Source organism: Symsagittifera roscoffensis, chromosome 3, assembly GCF_963678635.1.
Source record: "Symsagittifera roscoffensis chromosome 3, txSymRosc1.1, whole genome shotgun sequence".
Classification (NCBI taxonomy): Eukaryota; Metazoa; Xenacoelomorpha; order Acoela; family Convolutidae; genus Symsagittifera; species Symsagittifera roscoffensis.
Genome location: NC_087064.1, coordinates 11569401 through 11588627, shown reverse-complemented (window position 1 = coordinate 11588627; position 19227 = coordinate 11569401). Strand labels below are relative to the sequence as shown.

The 19227-nt window shown below is 34.9% G+C and overlaps 1 protein-coding gene across 5 annotated transcripts in view; it reads right to left on the bottom strand.

Moving 5' to 3' along the window:
- LOC134842475 (sodium/potassium/calcium exchanger 2-like) overlaps positions 1–18479 on the bottom strand; it is an 82086-nt gene extending 63607 nt beyond the window's left edge. Inside the window, exons 1-2 of one of the 5 annotated variants that reach the window (XM_063858832.1) lie at positions 18233–18479; positions 17284–17384 (exon numbers count right to left, since the gene is read on the bottom strand). The gene's annotated coding sequence lies outside the window, so the exon portion shown is untranslated. Of the gene's footprint in view, positions 1–17283; positions 17897–18232 lie in introns of those variants that run through there. The other 4 variants (XM_063858829.1, XM_063858835.1, XM_063858836.1 and 1 more) reach the window with 4 other exon arrangements.
- Between the last annotated feature and the right edge of the window lie 748 nt (positions 18480–19227).

The following is a 19227-nucleotide window of genomic DNA, read 5'->3' as shown; positions in this document are numbered from 1 at the left end:
TTCGAACTGGACAGGATTGTTTATAATTCGACGCGAACTTAGCTCTGGAACTTTGCCCTGTTTGTCTATTCAAATATGGTTGCGCTCGATTGATGCTTTCCGAAAGTTTCATACTTTGTACTGAAAACGTTGGTGTCTGTTTGATTCGGAATTTTTGGAATGAAATTTGGGTTGGATCGCCCTCATAATTGCCTAATTGTTTCAGCGAACTAGTCGACGCTTGTGCTCCCTTTTCGTGAAGCCAGGCGGATTTTAGTGTGTGCTGGTTTTGCATCTGAACGTATACAAAATGTCCTTGAAGCGCATCTTAGCGATTAAAATATCTCTGACTACTTCTTTTCTCTAAGTTTTCTCGCGCGGCATTATTTGCATTATAGACTTGCAGACGTTCGATCAGGAAACTCTTTTCCTTCTTGAAAAACAAAAAAGCAAAGAAATTTCGCTGAGGTCCCTATGTGGATGAATTTAAAAAGAGCGTTCTCTATCCTGGGTACCTAGGGAGAAAAAAAGCCCAGATTTAATTCTTTGGTCTGCTTCGAAAAAAATACAGCAGGAGCTACCACAGGGCTTTTGGCTCTCATTTCCTCCTTTAATTTTTTGCGTTTTAATGCGTTTTACCTACAATTGCAGCAGCACGTGCTAAACTATTAGCCTCGGCTGCCGCATCTTCGGATATTCCAACTGCATCCGGTTTGCGGGGAATGTCGTCAAGAACCTCACGGGGAGTTTTCAACAGCTCTCTCACATCTTTCCTGCTGAGTAATCGCAAGATTAAATTTCCTAACGAACTTTTCCAGATGCTTGGCGGAACCGACGTTCGTTCAGGCCAAAAGGGGGTAATTTGCGATAAATCTGTTTAGTCATTTACGTCCGGAGCTGCTGGTTACCCAATGAGTTACCTCGATAGACTCTAGATCGAAATAACTTTCATTTTGTACTGTAAATAAATAAAAAACCGGTTAAGGATAGCCGGTCACTATGCAAGTGGCGCAGAATGTTCCGACCATAGTCTTTAAAAAAAAATACAAGAAGTTTTTTCAAAGTTTTGTCGTTTTTTGGCGCGATGTGATGAAAAGAGCTGAACAAAAACTGAAAATTTGGTTTACTTGACAGTTTTAGTAAAATAAGCAGTTGAAAACAAATTTTTTTGGAGAAAATTTGCTTCAAATTGAAAAAAAAACGAAAAATTTCTTTTTTCAAGTTTTGCAGTTGTTTGAACTTTTGAAAGTTTTATTTCTAAAAAGGCGCTAAATTAATCAAATTAAACTAATAATACTGAAATAAAGCTAAGTGTTTACGTTTTAAAATAGGCTATTGTAAGTTTTGAGCAGTTAATATAAGACTGCTCGCTCGCTTTATTCGCTCGAAATAAGATGAAAAATGAAAAATTTTAAACTGATTCCCCTTTTTCGGATTTTTCAAATGTGGTTCAAATCACGACTGTAAGAAGTTTAATATGACATACCACTCAACCTAATTCGATGATTATTTGTGGTACTTGATTTTGCGTGGAAAACTATAAGAAAAGAAGAAAATTCTAAAATTCACCCGAATACAAAGTTCCCTCGCCATTTTCAACGGTCGGACCAATAAGTATGATAATATAACTAGGTGCGCATACCACGCTGCACCACAACGTCTTGAAATTAATATAAAATTGGCAAGATTTTGCCTAATTTTGCTGAAAACGTGTGTAAAGCATTCACCGTTTTCTTAGTTTCTCATCATAAAACAATTTGAAAAATGTTGCATCATTTCATTGAAACGTCCCTTTCTTTCCTATGTTGGATCAGGTTTTCAGTAACACAGCTCAGATTGGTAATAAAAAACTGGATTTTTCCAAAAAAATAAATCTAAGACACTCGTATAAAAAATGAAGCTTATCAGATTGACTTTTGAAAAAATATCTGAAATTAGCAATATTTGAACTATTTTATTGGAGACCAGCTCATTCTTATTAACGCCGATTAGGATATTCTAATTGATTTTCATTTTGAATTTGATTGAATTGGATTTGTTCACTTTTAAACGATTCACATAATTGATTTTGTAGATTCGGGACATTTTTTGAACTGTATTACTGCAAAAGGAGGAAACGCGTTGATGTAATTCTCACTTTATATTTGCAATTACTGCAACTATTACGTAATTTACTAACAGGTCACTTACTTATGACCTTCACTTTGACATTCTCTCCGGCGGAGAGGATGCTCTCACACTTTTTAGTGTTTTAACTTTAGACTAATTCACTTTTATTCTTTTATTCTTTTAACTGTATAGAGTAGATTTAGCTACAACAAAGTAACATTTTATCATGGCGCAGTCAAATAACGAATCTAACGTGAGAGGAATACCTCCATTTTGGCAGAACCATACTGTAGATCCACCAATTTCCTGTGAGGACTGGAGCAATCTCTTTCATTTAGCTAGTATCGCTAAAGAAAACACAGATATCGAAAACTTGATAAATCCTTCGGAAAGACATCATCCTCAACCTCCAGTTTTGGACGGCGAATTGGATAGCCAAAGAAAATCAAGAATCGACAGGAATATACAAGAAAAAACACGTTATGATGAGGAGGAAACGGCATCCATTAAAACAGAAACCAAGAAATTTAATGGAATGAGAATGGACGAAGCCGGTAAAAAATTACGATCAATTTTGTATCTCGCACTAGGAAATGAAGGAAAAAGAATTTTCGGACAAAAATTTGCTAAGGTAAAAATACTTCAAATTTCATTTAAAGACTTTTGGGAATTCTTAGCAAACGCTTTCATTAGAAAGACAAATGCCACATTTGAACGTCACAAATTGTTGAATCGTAAACAATGCGACTGAGAGTCTCTCGAACAATTTTGGGGAGCCCTAGCCGAAATGGCCAAAAAGTGTGACATAGCCGCAAGAGAAAAAGAATGTATCAGGGATATTTTCATTAACAACATGAAAAAGTTCGACCTCCAACGGAAACTCTTCACCGGAACTCTACCTCCACGAGAAGCACTGAACATAGCACTCATCGACAAAAAGGGATTTTTAGATCACTTGAAACTCACAAATAATTTTAAATCCAATGGATCAACTGCACATAGACCACACAACCATTTTACTGTAAAAAGAGAACCAACTATGAATATAGAAAACAGTAACACCTGTATGCAATGTGGCGGGACCTTTTCGAAAGAACACTTAGCGGTTTGCCCTGCAAAGGATACTACTTGCACATCCTGTAAATATAAAGGCCATTTTACCAATTTTTGTAAATCTCGTCGCAAAAATGTAAACATTGTAAATACCCAAATTGTAGATAATACAGATTTTAATCTGTCGGATCACCCAGATGAAAATGGCGACCATGTAAATAGAAAATTTTGTGGCGTCATAAACACATGGTCGGAATCGGGACAAAGTGAAAACGACGACTATTTATTCTGTATTAAATGTCACTACAATTTTTGACGACGTCGGAAAGGAATTGAAAAGACTACTGAATATTGTCCTCGGGAAAGAAAATCAAGTAATTTTAAATATACAAGTGACTCAGCTAGCCCAGTTAGCTTTCTCAAGAAGAACTTACTACATGAATTGAAGCTTCGAGATCCGTATTTAAAAATCTATCCGGTGGACAAGACAACCAAGGATTTATATTGTGGATTTACAGACAACGCCATTAACATTTCTGGGAAAGTGACACTTCCGATCTTCTCCAACGGTTGGTCACACGACGATTGCCACTTCTTATTGACCGAGGGACACGAGTGGAACATCCTCGAAAACGACAACCTACCAAAAGTGGGGATAAAAGTTTCACAGAAGTATTTCCCACACTTCCAGACAAACCAGTTGTGTAAGTCCAAACATTTTATCTCACCAACAGATAAAGAAAGAGAAATCAAGAATATTTCTAAATCATTCAAAAACTTATTCCTTTGGATCGGAAAAAGAAAAAATCAGATGATAATTACACATTTTACGAACCATTAAAACCTAACCAACTAAAAGGAAGACGAGTTCCCCTCCACTTACTGAACTCAGTCAAAACTGAACTTAACAGATTAAAAGACGAAGGCCATAATAAAAATTAGAAAACTGCGACGAAGATCGTTTTATTAGCCCAATCGTCATAACCTGCAAAAAAAATCAATCAAGTTGGCTCTGGACTCAAACTTCATTAACAAACAGATATACAAGAATAAATACCAGATGCAGAACATTCATGGACTGGTAGACAACGTAGCAGCACAAATAGCAAATGGTTCGTTGGAGAAGTATGGTTTACAAACTTAGATTTTAAAAATGCATACAGCCAACTCGCTTTAGACAAGTTTACCAGCAACCAATGTAATTTTAGTATAGTGGGCATTTATCAATCAAATCACTGGGATTTATCAACTTTTAACTGGCTTTTACGGTTTAGGCGATATGCCTAATGAATTCCAAAGAGTAAGGATTTAATGTTAGGGAATATCCCTTTTTACTATGTGCTACTTGGATGATATTTTAATCGCATCCAAAGGAGATTTCTTAGAACACAAAAACAATGTGTTAAAATTTTTTTGACATTAGACTAATGTAATTTCGCAGTTAAATGGTCAAAGTGTAAATTCTTTCAAAAAGAAATCGAATGGTTCAGATTTAAAACCTTAAACACAGGAATTTCACCTTTATTCGACAAAACAAATGCGATCAAGGATCTACCTATTCCAAAAAAAATCTGAAAGAATTCAGATCTTTTTTTGGAGAGTGATTGGAGAACGATTGGAGAGATTGGAGAACGATTTCTTTTGCTTCACGGTTTTTAAATCCTCACGAGTCAAAATATTCCACTAACGAACTCGAACTGTTAGCAGTCGTCTGGGCGGTCGAACACTACAAGAATTACCTTTATGGATCAGATTTCGAATCACAGATCACAAAGCATTGCTATCAGCCCTGTCAACAAATCACGGTAACAAAACATATCATTTAAGACAAACAAGATGGGTGGATAGATTACTACCTTTTAACTTCACAATCAAACACCTCGCCGGAAAAGATATGGGCTTGACCTAATTTCAAGAATTCCATCCGGAAAAGCTTTACCAATATCACACTATGACAAAGAGTTTGTAGAAGGGAAAATTAACAAAATTAATATATCAATCAAGCCGTCGGAGAAAGAAAGAAAGACCTGCTCAGCCATTGGTTCAAATTTGGAAATTTCCGGTTAAGCAAAATTACGTAATTACCTTATAGCATCAGTACTAAAACTGATTAACTCGACTTTTCCAATTTGTTTATATAATCACTTCAGAACCAAATTTTGTACATCAAATTGCATTCCCACGGATTATTCCAACACAAATTCTTTAATTCTTTCCATTTCTAACCCCGCATTTTTTTGTTGCTTAATTCTTAATTGTAGATTAATTAATTCACCTGTAGATAAAAGAAATTGTAGATCCTGTTAATATTGAAAATAGTAAAATCGTAATTAAGCAGTCTACCTCCGGTATTTCAATATTTTTAGATTTTCTTCTTTTGGAAGATCATCAAAATCTTGTAAATAAGTACCGCAAAAATTTGAAGTTGCCCGATCGTCCATTGGATTTAAATACTCTTTTTAACGCCAACCTTGTAGCTCTCCTAACTGAAGACGACCCTATGCTGAGCCCTATCGTAGTAGCACTTCAAAATAAAATTGAGACGATTAATCCCTTATTTCAAACACTTTACCAGAGAATTACACGAATCCGATGGATTATTGTACATGGATGGCAGACTTGTTATACCGTTTACCCTGAGAAATGCGATCACGAAGACTCTCCATGAAACCCACCCTGGTCAATTTGGAATGAAGTATTTGGCCCAATACATCTGGTGGCCCCATATTAACAGGCAATTTTACTGCCACGGCATAAATTGCTCAGAATGTACTGTTACGGGTAAGAATTTGAAAAGTATAATTCCAAATTCGCAGATCAGCGAACTTCCCTTCACCCCTACTAGAACCAAACGAAGAGCTAAACTTAGATTTTGCTGGAGCATTAGATTCATATTGGGGGTCGAACAAATACATTTTACTTTGCATCGATCGATTTTCAAAATTTCCTTCGGCAAAAGTTACCTCTTCTACCTCATCAAAAATCGTTATCGAGTTTCTACAGGATTAGATATTCTTACATGGCATTACCTATTCTATTAGAGTTGACCACGCATCTTGTTTTACAAGTCAAGAATTTATAAATTCTGCGACTCAAATAATATTAAAATTATATTTTGTACAGTAAGAGACCATCGCTCCAACGGATTAGTTGAAAAAGTTGTACATACTGTACAAATCAAATTGTTAGCCGTGGCCCAAGAAACAGAAAAATGTACATTACAAAACGCTGTATCGAAAATTATCTGGAACTTACGATCATCTTACCAATCAAATATTAAATGCTCTCCCTTTGAAATTCATTTTAATAAAAAACCAAATACAATTTGGAAACAATTGGCGTCGGGTAAACCATCCATTGGAGTTTTAGACAAGGGGAAATCCATACTGTCTAAAGAAAGAACGAAGGATTGGAATACCGATGACAGAGTCCAAGACGGGTACATGGACACCTTGATTCCAAAGAAAAACCTACCACCAACGGAGAAGGGCTACGACACGGATTACGCCTCCACCTCGAAAATTGCCATTACTAGAATACCACTGCAGAGTCCGTTTAAAGGTAAAATCCTACGGAAAACGAACGGGAGCATCAACGGAGACCCATTTTATAGAGAATTAAACAAAAAGATCATAAATTCGTCTTCTTCGACAGTAGAACTATCAGACGGAAAAATAATTCGAAAATCGGATATTGCTATCCCTAAATCAAAATCGACTAACGGTAGATCTTTTAGAGGCAGTTTTTCTTTCCCTTACTTTCCTAATTCTAATGTTAAAGTAGGTCGGAAATGAGCGAACTCAAGACGACAAACTAAGACCCGAAAGCCACAACCCAGGACCCGACATCAGATTGAACTAGGATCATCGGACAACATGACAAAGACACGTGTGTCGAAATTTTCTTCAAAAGCTACTCGGAGACAACCACCCCGGTCCAAGAAGACAACAACACCTCAAGTTTACTTTGCGTCAGACGAATCTATGTTGATTCCCTCGGATATTTCGGATGCTAGTGACTGGGAATGGATAGCGGGAGGTTTCCCATGTAGAGATGTAGCCAGAGAACGATTTATTTCCGAAAGAATAAAATCCTTGAACCAGGAGAATACCCGTAGTTTTTGCAAACCCGATGATAACAATAAAAATGAGATTTTAGAGGACATCACTAACCCAGAAGACGATCAACAAACACAATGCCCAATAAGCATCATTCCGGCGGAGGCAGAGCTGGCACCGAAGGGTCAGGAGTCATCCACGTCAGCCGAGGCCGCCACGATCGCAAAGGTACTCGATTCACAGAACACCTCGACTGTTCCGATGGAAGAAGACGCCACGACAAACTTCCCGGTCTACAAAATTGTAGATTCTTCTGACGATACCACTCCCGCAACCGAGCTCCAAACTAATCCTGGTAACGTTTCTCCTATTATTCGCCGGTTTTGTAGAAAAGTAGGTCCACCAAAGTTATACGGCAAAAGATTCTTTATAGATGTTGTAGATCTACCTCAAGTGACCTCTGGTTCGGCATCAAACCTGATCATCATAGAGAACGGCCATAGCGATAAACGGGACCACATTATCAGCGAAACTCCTTTGGAGATCGTCACGATCAATTCAGAATCATCCACAACTGAACAAATATCTTCTTCATCAACAGACAAATCCCTCAGAATGGCAATCGATAATTTTGACGAACAATCAGAACTCGATAGCGAACTTTTTAACTTAGAATTAGAAAACTTTTTAAATTGTTATCGTAAGTGTAAATCATCATGCTTCGTCCATATTTCAATCCCATCTATTCTGAACACTAATCATTCGGATTAAGTTAAATTTCTCATGCACTGTATCCCGCCGTACCCCTTTCTCATGCAGTCAATTGTTTTGCCCTAGAATGCATTCATCATCTCGTGAACATAAACCTATGATAATTTTTTTCCTTTCCCTATTAGACTATATCCGCCGACGGAAACTCTTCACCGAAACTTTACCTCCACGAGAAGCACTGAACATAGCACTCATCGACAAAAAGGGATTTTTAGATCACTTGAAACTTACAAATAATTTTAAATTCAACGGATCAACTGCACATAGACCACACAACCATTTTACTGTAAAAAGAGAACCAACTATGAATATAGAAAAGAGTAACACCTGTATGAAATGTGGCGGGACCTTTTCGAAAGGACACTTAGCGGTTTGCCCTGCAAAGGATACTTCTTGCACAGCCTGTAAATATAAAGGCCATTTAACCAAACTTTGTAAATCTCGTCGCAAAAATGTAAACATTGTAAATACCCAAATTGTAGATAATACAGATTTTATTCCGTCGGATCACCCAGATGTAAATAGCGACCATGTGAATAGAGAATTTTGTGGCGTCATAAACGCATGGTCGGAATCGGGACAAAGTGAAAACGACGCAAGTAGACATTTAAAGCCTGTAAAGATCAGGTGTTTTCCTTAACGAGTCTCGGGGCTGACAAGCACTCAACACGTATCAGCTTGATGGCAATATAAACTGAATTTGTGATCAACTAATTGTTTCATACTTTAATTGGGTTAAACTCTATTGCACAGCTATTTAAGTTATTGCATCACGGTTAAATTTTTCAGCCTGGTCAGGGTTGCTTTGTAAAATGTGCCGACAAGTTCATTAAAGTATTATTAAAAGGCGTTATAATAACCAAAACTCAAAGGTTTAAAGTACCTAAGTGCAAATTGTCGCAACATCTAGTCTGGTAATATTTTGGAGAACAAAGTTTTCTTAATTTCTCTTGTTAAGTCTTAAGTAACTAGGATATCCTTGCTTCAGGAAGGTGGGATGACAATTTGTAACAAGCGACAATTCGTAACAGGCGACAATTCGTAAGAAGGGACAATTCGTAAAAATGCGATTGCTTCGCTGCGCTCCACATAGCTTTTATCCATCACGAGAGGAATACTGCGTTGAATCAGTGTTCCCCGCTTAATCTACTGCTACGACTTGTCGTTTGTTACAAATATTCGCCTGTTACGAATTGTCGCCTCACGCTTCAGGACTTCAAAATTACCGATTTGTTTTTAAAATTTGTTTGAGCAGCTGATGAACTCGAAAAACAACAAGACGAGGAGGACGAAGCAGTCCAAACGAAGCAAGGCGAGGGACTGGAAAAGCCCACTGAAAAGGAAGAGAACTAAAATCGCGTAGTCCCACCGGGACTCATAAACTCAATAAGTTAAACTCATTGCAGTCCAACTGGGACTTAGAAAATCAATTTGTTGTCAGAGCGGGTAATGTCATCCGGCCGGATAGGCATTAACCAGTTGAGGTACAAATTTATATATTTATATCTATAAATGTTGTACTGCAGGTCAACTGGTCTTGAGAAGCACGGCCAGTCCGTAAACAGAGAGGAGTGATGTTTCAGAGCAACGTTTAAGAGATTATTTTTCGGTTATCTTTTTATCCTCTAATGAGTTACCGCGATAGTTGCTAATCCGTACGGATTCAATAGTTATAAGGAGTTATGATATGGCGCAGCTTGACTTGTGTTGAACAATTCAATATTTTCTGCAAACTATTCATTTTAAGTTAACTCTAATTGAAACTGCGAAAATTTGTATGTGTAAGACTGAGAGTTATAAAGATCATCGGTGACATTCGTTCAACTTTTAAGCCCTGCTTTTCATAAAGAGCTACAAAATGCGATGATAAGTTGACTTAAGTTGAAGATTAATGTTAAAGTTAAGTTGAATTTTTGTTCTGCAATTTTCAAATTCAAATTGTGGCCTATAATTTTCTTTGCTAATTGAATAAAATAAGAATTCACTTTGGTTTTGATAATTTAACGATAGTACAAAAAAATTTTATTACAGTTTTTTTGTGGGTGGGCAATTTTTTTTAGAATATTTTATCTCTTTGCAATTCAATCATTTCTCCCAACACTTTTTTCAAATTAACAGTACCAAAAGTATACCATTCCTTAGTGTGCTGAATTTTTGTTCTATGTTTTTCAAGATTCAAGAAACCAGAAAAACTTCGAAGAGGATCGCTTCAAAGGCTTTCCAGAATCTGTTTTTCCCGAAGGGTTGTCTTAAGCATTAAAAAGTTGTTTTAACTCTCTTGTTCTTAAAATAAATCTAATCCATTGTTAAAGCTAATCTATGTTTAAACCTAATCCATTAAAGCAGTTTCAGTTTTCATCAGAAAATCGTTCACTATTGCGAGTTCTATCTAAAAAAAATCATTTGCCTTTTTTGTTGATTATTAATTTTTGAAAATCTTTGCAATTGTATTTCATGTTTTTAAATAAAATTACTTCAAAAATTTAAAATCTTAAAGCAGTAAAAACAAAAATTTTCACTTACTTAAAGCAAAAAAAAAAGTTTTCAGATTTACAATTTACGATATCCATTATTAAGGTTCTCAATAAAAATGTATTATAAGTTTCTTGGAACCGGTTTTATGTAAATGAGCGCCTATAAGGACATAAGCTTAGAAAACTCCAAAAACTCATTATATATTTTTTCCTAGTTAACTTAGATGAAGGTTTTTTAGATAATTGTAATAAATGAATGCCTTGCTCATATAATAAAGTGTTTTTTGTCCTTAAATGTTTTTGCAATTGGTTTTAATTATTGTGCATCTTACTTTGACTAATTCATGCACTCGTTTCCACGGAAATTGACATAACACGCAATCTAAACGAGTAACTGAAACTAATCGCGTTTAACTAAATTTTTGCTCACTAAAAGCAAGTTTTGTGAACAAAACTGCTCGAGGAAAAATGCTAAAAATTAAAAATACTCGGCGAAAAATCAAAAATATTCATGCTTTTTCTAAAACATGATAAATCTTGAAATTTTCCGTTGTCCTGTCCCACTTTTCCCAATATGAAATTCAATTGAAAAAGTTAATGTCCGCTTTGAACATAATGTGTCGACATAGTTTGCTTGAAATCAAGTTTAAAAAAGGATAGCCGGTTACTGAGCAAGTATCACAGAATGTTCCGACCATAGTCTTAAAAAATAACAACAAAGTGTTTTTCAAAGTATTGTCGTTTTTTTTTTCGGCGATGTGCGATGAAAAAAACTGAACAAAAAACTGGAGATTAGTTTTATTGGACAGTATTAGTAAAATAAACAATTGAAAATAATATTTCTTGCTTGAAAGATTAAAAAAACATTTTTTTTTTCAAATTTTGCAGTTTTTCGTATTTTGATTCTAAAAAAGCGCTAAAATACTCAAAGTAAACTAACGTTACTGAAATAAATCTAAGTTTTTACCTTGTACGTTAAGCTCTTTTAAGCTTTTGAGCAGTCAAAATAAGACTGCTCACTCGCTTTATTCGCTCAAAATAAGACGAAAAAAGAAAAATTTCAAACTGGTTTTCTTTGACACATAGAAAAAAAAACATTTTGGAAATTTTTAATTTGGTTCGAATCACGACTGTAAGCGCTTTAAAATGACATATCACTCAACCCAGTTTGTTGATTATTTATGGTACCTGATTTTGCGTGGAACAAAAAGAACGTTTTTTTTTTGCCAAATTAGTGTCGTTTTTATTCTGCGCGTTTTGATAGCAGGATCTAAACGGCAAACAAGAAACTCCAATTTTTCGACCTTTATGGTAAAATAAGCATAATGAAAAACCAAAACCATAACCATCACTAAAAAAATTTAAAAAAATATTTCGAAATTTTTGTAATGTCGTTCGAATCACGTCTCAAAGTGCTTTAATATGATATACTATTTGACCGATGATTATTTGTGATAGCTGTATTTGCGTGGAAAACAACAAAAAAGAAAAAAGCTAAAACACATCCGAATACAAAGTTTCCCCCCATTTTTCAAATGGTCGTAACAATGGTTGAATTTTTTCAACTCACGCCTTCAGTGTTAAAACAAATGTATAGAAAACAAAACTGCTTGTATCAGGCAAAACCCTTAATGGTCTGACTGCGTTTTTATTTCTATGGAGTAATCTAAAATAAATTAAGAGAAAACGTTTAGAAGAAAAATAAAAAACTTGACAAAAAATTGAGATACTTCTTTTCTTCTAAAAACTAATCCTCCATACGCTATGTCAAATAAGAAGTGATATGTTTTGCATTTTGCAAATTTCTAAATAAAACAAAGAGCTTGGCGTAATCCGATTGGGAACGATTTCTTATACGGATTAAGTCTTCGCTTACGCGTCAATAGTACGAAATATATCGCCTTTATTTGACCAAAAATACTCACATTGCGAATCTTTGAGCCCTAACCGTTATTGCAGTAAATGATCACAGATGAAAAATATATTTTTTTGAATTTTAACTCCAGACAACAGTTCTTTCGCATGGTGAAAGAAAAAGTTCGTCATTAATGGCTAGATAAAAAATCAAAATTTGTCTGGAGAAAAAAATTCACCCTGATTGATACTTAGTCACTTTCTGCGAAGGTCGGAACAACAATTGTCATTTATCCCAAATTGGCTAAATTAGCAAAATTCCTTTTTGCCATTATTTTTTTTGCAAAAAATGATCTGATGCAAAATATATTGTTATTTTTGAGCTCAGAGAAACAATGACGGTACAGAAAAATTCCTCAAAATGGCCTAGTTAAAACGACGAGTTTCCGTTGAATAAAAGTAAACCACCCCAAGCATAAAAGTGGAAACAATAACAAAAAAACCTTAACCTATGCAAAATAAATGCAGATTTTCTCCACGAATATTTCTTCATTTCAGCAACTATGCTTCTGTATATGTTTTCTTTATCTCAGAAGAAATCAGGTTCCAGCGGGAGCAAATTGTGAGAGGGTTACTTTTATGTTTAACCTCTTTGTTTTGTTTCGTCTTTCGCAATTTTACAATAAAAAATACAAGATGACAGATAATGCAAAAAAACGTAAGAAAAAACTGTACAGAAAATCAAGTTTGAAAAAAATGACTCGATAGGCAGCTAACTGGTCTTTTTGATGTTTTTTCATAATGGGATGTTTTTTCTGATTGTGTCTTGGGTAAATGTGTAAATTAATAACCTGGTCTGTTCCCGTCTTGGAAACAAATTTATCATGATTATTGTACCTACAACGACAAGCTCTCATCTCCTAGTAGATTGTTTTTTAAACAATTTTCAACTGCGAAATTCGAAGAAAATAATAAATAAGCAATCACGTTAAAGCTCTTTTTAACATCAAAAATTGTTTATTACTGGGAACTTTTTCTGAAAAGTGTAAGTTTTATTCCGATACCTTTTTATTTTTTTTTGATGAGTGAACGTTAATCGCATTTGAAGCTAGTCTCGGGAATTACGCGTTGGACACCGATTACAGACACCGATTCGATTACAGACACCGATTCGATTACAGACACCGATTACGCGTTGGACTTAGCATTAAGCAGTTAATTCTATTTAATCCCACTGATGTTAACCTGATTTGGGATTCCAAATTCATCTGAGAAGCTGATGTTAAAACACAGTTTGGCATCTTCAGCTGAGATTTAATTGATTTTAGCAAAATTGAGCCCAAGTGAAATCACAGCGAATAATTTACTTTGAAATAACATTTGACTTCGCCCTACTGCTAACAAGTGATTTAAAGACAAGATTAGCTGGTTGCTCTGCAACTATCATAGGTCACAGGCTATTTTTTTTTTTGAAAAAAACTTTAAAATGAACGAATATTTTACTTTTGTTTTTAATTAAAAACAGTTTTTTCATTTTGTAGCCAAATACTTCGCCGTTTTTTGGGACAAAAGAAGGAGCGAGAGAGCGTCCAGGTCTAGTTTATCTAAGTCAACAGAAGATTTGGAAAAACGATCTAGGTATGACATTTGACTGGTAAATCTTTTCTTGGTTTACTCATATCTTTAGTCTAATTTAGTCTACTACTTGAAAACATCCAGCTGTTTACAAGAAAAACCTTTTGAAAAGTAGAAATCAATAACTTACCACGGACACAGCCGCTTAGTTTTAATGAACCTATAAAACAGTTTCATATGGCGAAAATTCAGGCCGATAAACTGCTCTAAAAAATTGAATGCTCGAACACTGATGAATCGGTGAAGAATAGTTTGGTATTTTAACTTAAAGATCTGAAACGACAGGTATCGCTCGAGCATCTGCATTATTATTGAAAGCACTGAATTAAACCTAAATGACTTCACAAAAAGTATACATGAGTTTCTCCATAAAAAAGTTATGGTTGAAAACAGGCCTCCCGTAGTTAACAGAGCTAGAGGCGAAGGAGTTGCAATATTATCTCGCGACAAGTTGTCTTTGAATAAATATAAGGTGGAGGTGCTCGATTTATGTTTCAATTTTCTCTACCAAAAAATTCGCCCGTCGCCACTAAATTTCGGTATAATCCGACTTTATCGACCAAATTTTGATATATTCGACTTTCTCGGCCGATGAAAAAAAGTGTTCAACATTGCTCGACCCAGATCACATAGGCATTGAGTTTCTCGACCCAAACTTGGTATGTTCCAACTTTCTCGACCCAGTTTTTTTCCTGAACATATTTCGACCCCGCATAGATCTTTTTCGACTTTCTCGACAGTATATAAGTATGTATTCATGAACGTTTTTTTGAGCAATTCTTTTGCTCAGTTTTTACCTGAAGTCTATGTTTCGAATGTGCTTGTCATATGTTTCGACATTCTCGACCAAAAATGGGCATAGTTTGACTGTGTTTGACCTAAGTTTTGACTTTCTAGACTATGAACTGACATTAACAAAAAAAACTTATAATATATACTTTTCAAATCATATTTGTAATGATGCTTGAATTGAAAATAAACTATAAGAAGTAAGCAGAAAACCGGCATCGAAAAATAATTTCTTTGAATAGAATTTTCATTTTTTTTTGTAAATCTGGACTGAGGAAAATTTGTTCGAAATTATTTTTTTATGCCGCAGGAACCGATAAATCTCCATTAAATAAAAGTTTCCCTCTGAAACTTCTTCTCAAAGGAATATAGCTGATTGTAATTTTCCGGTGGAAGCCTTTTCGGAGCATGATTTTTTTGCTCACTTTCCAATTCAATTTAAATTGAAATAATAAAAAAAATGTAAAAACGCAGTAAGTTGTGCTCGACCTATGTTTCAATTTTTTCGACGTAAGTTGGATATGTTTCGACTATGCTCAATCTATGTCCAGAATTTTTTGACCAAAACCGTTGTAACTCATTCTTCTGACTAAACAGCAGATCGACATCAACCCATCATTCTATGAGTTAAGTTGCGACTAATAGAGCTAAGTTACGTTACTTAGAAAACCAAGACTGGAATAATGATCAAGCCATTGTTTCTCTGGATAAAATTTATACTTTAACGTGTAAAATACTTCAACTCAATCCAAATTTCAGGTCTTGGGTACTATTTTTCACTTCGTTTAACTATTGTTTATACGCCGTATGAAAAACAAGCGGTAAATTTATCAGGTTCCCAACAAACAGCTCCCAGTTTTCATTTATTCAGGTTTCTTGTAATGATTACAAGGACTTTCATTTTGGGGCCAAAGTGCGTACTTTTTGAATTTTGAGCAAATTCCGCAAAACGTCAAAATCGGACTTTTTGCGAAAGTTGCTACATAGCTAATTTTGAATTCTATGAAAATTAGCTGAAACACTGTATTGCTCAATATCGCTCCACCAGCAGCTTGTTTTGCGGAATCCGCAACAGAATTGAAGGAAACTGGAACACTTTATGAAATTCACAATCAAATCATAATATATGGGTTCAGTAAAACTGCGTTGTCGCGTAATCCAAAAATCTAAGCTTAATCCACAAACTGTAAGCAATCTCTGCAAATTATAGACAGAATCCGGAAACTGTAAGCAGATTCTGAGTTTTGAATGTGGATTCCTGCAACATAAACAGTTAAATCTTCAAACTAACAGATCCTAGCTAAACTCCTAAAATTTAAAATGCAAACGGTTAAGCTGCAGTATAAAGGATATAGAATAAAAGCTGTAATTAAGCTGTTTGATATTCATACTGAGTTTCAGGACAACGGATGAAATGATTAATATCGATAGAGGTTTTCAGGCATCAGATAAAGTGATTAATTACCCGATGATGCCAAAATATCCTTTGGTAAACCGTTGGCGCCTTGTACAGTTTTAAACGCCAAATTCAACATTAATTTTGCTTATTTGCTGTGTTTCCCAAAAACAGCTTGCTGCGAAATTTTGAAGGGCTATATCCAGAACTTCATCCAATCAAAAGTTTAAGATTTGTTCGTGCATTCCATTGACAATGGCTACATCCTTTCTTTTAAATTTCGCATTTGCTGGATAATATAAGCTTCTATTTGTTGATGCATGAACTAAGTTCGGTGTAATAAAAAAAATAGCTGAGTCTACTTACAATTTTCGGAAATCATTTACTTTGTGCAGATTCCTTCTATTTGCGGAATTCGGAACAACTAGCTATATTTGCTGGTTGCGGAATCCGCAACAAAACTAAATTGCCAACAAAATTTACGTAATACCAGTTTATACGTGTAATCCATGTACATTTTGGAACAAGTTTAAATATTTCTCTCTGTGTTCCAGTGACATACAGACACCAACTTTTGCGCGTATACAGTGTGCAGTTTGGGCTCGCAATATGTCACGAAAAGTACACTTCTCTGAAAAAACGTGTGATTCACTGTCTAATTAACGCATCAAAAGCAAAGTTCGTTGGTACTTTTTTTAGCCAAATCTTGATAAATAGTTTATTCAGTCTTGTTCTGAAATTTCACTCCGGTATCTTATATAGTTGCTGAGAAAACAATAAAAAGGTGAACAAAACTTTCGTTTATTTGCTCGGTTGAAAATGGAAAGCTACTTCTCAGAGGTAAGCCAACAAATTTAGGCTAGTTGATTAATTTGGAAACTTTTCGAGTTATATGCTAGTCGAGCATCACGCTCAGACGAGCGGTCGCGCATAGTCCTTGCCTGATCATTTAGAGCGTTTAGAGTGCTTCTTTAAAAAAAACTTTGTACTCTGTTTTTCTGATTCACTAACTCGTCTCCTTTGTCGATTATTAGATCAGAAAATAGCTATATCAGAATCTAAGAAACATGCACGGAATAAGTTTTTGAGAAGAGAATTTTTAAAATAAAGGGCAGGGTAAAATTTATCAAAAGATTAAGAAAATTAGGTTATAAATGGCACTTACCGCTTAATGTGTGAATTTAGAAACATCTCATCTTTTCAATGGCTTCTTTTTTCTCTCTCTTTGCTTTGAATGCAAATGTTTGCGATCGTTCAGTTTTTATCCTAAAGGAAAGATAACAAAATATGGTAGCAGTGGCGTCAGAAAATAAGGATAAATTTTAACTTAGCAAGGGGATGGCTTTATCTGGCTTGACTGCTGCGCAGGGCCGGATATATCCAGAGTTGCGCTGGGAATTGAAAGGAAATGGAGGTAAAATTTAAAAAAAAACGGAGAGAAAAATAAACGCTGATGATGATAGATGTGTAATGAAGGTAAGCAATATAATCCAGAAGGTAGAAGAATCAGCCTAGTCTTAAAGAATAAGAGCCGGATATTTTACCCCCATTGCTATGGTTACTCCCAATTCAGATTTCCCCGTACCAATTTTATAACCGCCCTACTTGGGATTTTTGAAGATCTGCACTGTCAATAAAACATAAAGTTCAAGCTAAATTTAGGAGGCAAATGTGCGTTATTAACGTTAACAAAAAAAAAGCGTTCAAGTTCTTTTTCGCTCTTCAAAACAGTGTTGAACAAACATCTTGAAGAAAAAATGTAATCAATGATGCGCAAAGGACAATTTGCTGTCAAACTAAAAAAAAAAGAAAACAATTTTCAATGCTTTGTTATGAAAACAGAACGAAACCTTTATCTTTCGAGAAAATATGGAAATTCAATTTTCATTTCCTCTTTCATTTTTTGCTAATAGTTCGCCACGAAAGCATTAAATTATTTTTAAAATAAATCTTTCATGTATATAAATTGATAAATTCAAATTATCTGGAGACCAAGGTTTTTTCTGTCGACCAAGTAACTTAGCGATATGATGGGAATAAGCGATGGCAAAAGGAATTAAATTTTAAACTGAGTTATAGTTAGAACAAAGATTCCAAGGAAGGTTCCTGATTACCTTCCGCTCCTTTGTTCTCTTCTGTAGGTGAGCGGCGTGCTTCAAGCCCGGTTCGGTTTGACTTCAGGAAATCGGAGATGAATAAGAGATGGCAGATTTTCCAAACAACTGCCCAAATTTTGCGCCTTATAGGAAGTCGTTATCCCTTTTTATGATAGAGGTTGGAAGAATGTTAGTCAAAACGCTATCTATCCTTTCTGATCGATCACTTATTATTCAAACAAAATTTGCTGTAATAATGGCAAAAAGTTTGATGGTAAGACGATTTTTTTTCAAAAATCAAAGAGTAAAGAAAATGTAAATCGCAGATGCGCGCGGTGATTTACTAGAGGAACGAACTGCTTTTAAGGCTGAAAAATTTGCATGCAAATGACGCGCTTTCAAAACATAAATGCAACAAAATTACGTTTTTGCTTTGTTTGCTCATTAACAATTCTGTTCACATTCACCATTTGTTTTCAGCAAGCAAAAGCAGGAATCGAAAAACGACAAGGTCGAAAAAAAGCGATCATTTTCGAAATAAAAGCTGACTAAAAAATCAACTTGGATTCTCCCAGGGTATTTGCCTTGTGCAATGTAGTTACTTCCAATTAAATTGACAAAACTTGACTTTTTGGGAATTAGCTGACAAGCAAGTTGACGTAGAAAAAATTTCAACAATTTAAACTCAATATTAAATTTTATTTATGCAACTATTTCTCTTATGTTATTGTAGTTTTTTTATTTCATATCTCATTCTTATCAAAACTTAATTTGTAATCAATTTTTCTACAAAGACTGACTCCTTAGTTGAGTGATTCCCGCAGATAATTGGGTTTGTAAATTTATTGTTTTCTCAGAAAAATTTAACATTGGTCTATTTAATTGGAGACCATGAAGATTAAAAAATTGTTTAATTCTTTTGATTAACAAAAACTCCACGCTGAAAATTTGTTTAAAGTTTTTCTAAAAGATACCAAGAGAAACAGATCGGAATTTAAAAACGAAAACGTGTA